Source organism: Dendropsophus ebraccatus, chromosome 10, assembly GCF_027789765.1.
Source record: "Dendropsophus ebraccatus isolate aDenEbr1 chromosome 10, aDenEbr1.pat, whole genome shotgun sequence".
Taxonomy (NCBI): Eukaryota; Metazoa; Chordata; class Amphibia; order Anura; family Hylidae; genus Dendropsophus; species Dendropsophus ebraccatus.
This window is the reverse complement of record NC_091463.1, coordinates 95,524,423-95,527,616: the sequence shown is the minus strand read 5'-3', so window position 1 is coordinate 95,527,616 and position 3,194 is coordinate 95,524,423. Positions and strand designations below refer to the sequence as shown.

The window sequence follows — 3,194 nt, the reverse complement described above, 5'->3', positions numbered from 1 at the left end:
GAACTGGATTTTGCACAAGAACTGCTCTGTAAACTTCAAGTTGTTTAGAGAACTTTGTGTCGGAGGTCATTTGCCTGCACACTGAAGATAGGAACAACCTCTATGAAAAGTGTGTGGGAACACAGGGTTACTAGCTTCATAACTCTGGCATGTGACAACGCGTTTCTGCACCAATCTAGCCCCTCGTGCACCTGTATATCACACATACACTGCACACACACCCTGTATATACATTATATCTGTGCTCTGTGTAACGCGCTCCTGTGCTCTCTGCAGGTTTCCATTCCTACCAGGTGATGTACGGCTGTGAGCTGAGAGATGACGGCAGCATCAGGGGACACATGCAGTACGGATATGATGGGAGAGAGTTCATGTCCTGGACACACGGACGTGGACATATATCTCCACCATGGCCGAGGCTCAGATCACCACACAGAGATGGAACAGTCCAGAGGTGCAATGGGGGAAGAGAAAGAAGAATTATCTGGAGATTGATGTATCGAGTGGCTGAAGAAATATGTGGAGAACGGAGAGAAGATCTGGAGAGGAGGGGTGAGTACTTGGTTTCACACCTCCGTCGATGGTCTCTTCCTGTCACATGACCTGTATTTGTGGGCGGAGCTCTGACTATCAAATGACCGTGGACATAGCACTAGACACCACTGTTTTAGCAGCTCCAGGAGGGGGCGCACTGGGATTGCTTTTTCAGGACATGCATGTTAATTTTTTTTTTTCTTGCAATATGTAGTAATTCTGCTCAGTGATTGTTAGGACGGTATTTTAAAGCATTTAACATTTAGGTCAGCACAGTTACAGTGATGGGAAATGCTGAACTTTAGATGCACATTAGTTTAGTGGAGTAAGATTACTCTAATATTACAGATTAGCCTAGAGCCTTCTCACACAGGAGCCGTGCTACAACATGGCGCCATCTGGTGGTAGAGAGGAGAAATTTACTTTATCTTAAAGGGGTACTTCTCTCCGAAGACTATACTTTTCTTTTCGATAAAATTGCTTTAATAAAGTATTTTCTATGTATCCAGGATAAAATCATTGCAGCACCCCAAAATATCACAGCAATTTTTCGCCTCCACACTGGAGTCCTAATCACAGCCGTGCCTTGCCTTAGTTTTTTAATATGATATTGATTTCCATTGAATAAAACAGTAATGGTGATACTGACCACCAGAGAGGAGGAGACCACAGCTGGCTACAGGGAGGCCATTCATATTATCTTCTTTTCCCTCTCAGTTCGGTCCAGAGGTGAAGGTATCCGGTCAGGAAAGAGATGGGATCTGACGCTTCACTGCCAGGCGTACGGATTTCATCCCAAACCAGTTCATGTGAAGTGGATGAAGAACGGGGTGGACGACCTTCCCACATATCAGTCCACACCTGTCCTCCCCAATCCTGACCGCACATATCAGATTAGGGTCACTGCGGAAGTAGTAGTCACCAATGATGGCGACAGCTACTCCTGTTATGTGGATCACAGCCAGCCTGAAGGAGCCACTCCTTGTCCATGGGGTGAGTTGTCTTCCATACTGGGGAAAGACTATGGGATTTGTTATTGCCATATGCCGCAGTAGCTATGCTATGATACCACCCCCTGACAAACGGACACTGGCTCTCGAGGTTGAGAATAACCCAAGTGTAGACAGGGGTATAGGTGCAGGTGCAAAAATAATAGACTACATTCCAATGGCTTAACCAGATTAACTCTTAGCAATAACAGTTGTAAGAACAGACTAGAGTAGAGGAGCATGTTGAGGGCCCTGTCCAATGTAGTAGTGTACTCTGCCGGGATGTAGTAGAGAAGAGAAGGAGAAGAAGATACTCGTACACACATATAGATATCTGTGATCTTACCACCTTTTGCCCTATAGTGTCTGGATACCCGTCCTGGTAAGGTAGTATGAAGTCCCAGTTCCCTGCACTGGTTGAGCAGACTTTCCAGATGTCCCAGAATAGCTGTGTTTTACAGTAGGATACGTAGCTTTAAACTGCAGCTTTGTCCTTCTAGGGTCAGTACCTAACCTCAGGTATACTGCCCTGTGTGGTGCTGAAGGTCTCCCTGGCGTGGACAAGGTTTTTCCTCAGAGGACGTCACTCCCTCCTAAGGATATAGCACTGCATGCTAGGGGTAGTTAACAGCATAGAAGAAATCTCTCTGGCTCTGTGGTGTCTTAGTCCCTCCTCACCTCTACTGACAAAAACACCCTCCCACCAGGAACTTGCTCCTTTTTATAGGGACAACATAGCTAGCCTGTGATTTGTGGGGCTGTGTGTGTGCAAGAGAGAAGGAAGAGGATAGGCAGAAAAGTGAGGGAAACAAACCCGCACCTGTGATAGGATGAGACAAAGCAGGTGACAACAAAACAGTTAAGCCATGAAAACTTCAGCTGTGCATAATACAGTACATACAATAAATACAGCGCCATCTAGTGGGGAAAAATGCACAATGCAATCTCCTTCATCCCCCTTCTGTGAGAACCTGAGTGAGTTACTCAGACCTCAGATGGATGAATCCCACACTATATACTCTATACACTGGTCCCTCCTGGCTATATGCTATATACCTACACACTGGCTATGCAAGATCGAGCTAATCTCTGCTTATCTTTGTTTGTCTGGTGATAACTATTGGGACATGTAATTGTATAGTGTATTGTCTGATCACCAGCATCTCAATGATGTGAAGCTGCTGAACAGTTCAAGAGTTATGTGATCCTGGGATGTATGGGATCCTGGGGTGTATGTGATCCTAGGATGTATGGGGTCCTGGGGTGCATGTGATCCTGGGGTGTATGTGATTCTAGGGTGTATGGGATCCTGGGTTGTATGGGATCCTTGGGTGTACGGGTCCTGGGGTGTATAAGATCCTGGGATGTATGTGATCCTGGGGTGTATGGGATCCTGGGGTTTATGGGTTCCTGAAGTACATATGATCGGGGAGTACATGTGATCCTGGGGTATGTACGACTCTGGGGTTTATGCGATCTTGATCTAAGTTGACCGTTCCCTGGAATCCACAATGTCCTAACATATTCTAAAGGGCATTTGTTAAACGAGAAATATACATAGTCTCTGGCACATGTAAATCCATCCCATTACGGATGTGGCTGTCAATCTGATCCATGAAGCTCTCATTAACCTTTCTGTTTTCTATCCAGAACCACCAAAGCCGAGTCCCT

At 45.9% G+C, this 3,194-nt stretch overlaps 1 protein-coding gene and 1 pseudogene across 1 annotated transcript in view; both read left to right on the top strand.

The window, feature by feature from the left end:
* The window catches only part of LOC138802336 (class I histocompatibility antigen, F10 alpha chain-like), a 124,082-nt gene that overhangs the window by 2,263 nt on the left and 118,625 nt on the right, over positions 1-3,194 (top strand). The gene's annotated exons all lie outside the window — the stretch shown is intronic.
* Positions 103-2,728, top strand: LOC138765786 (class I histocompatibility antigen, F10 alpha chain-like; annotated as a pseudogene).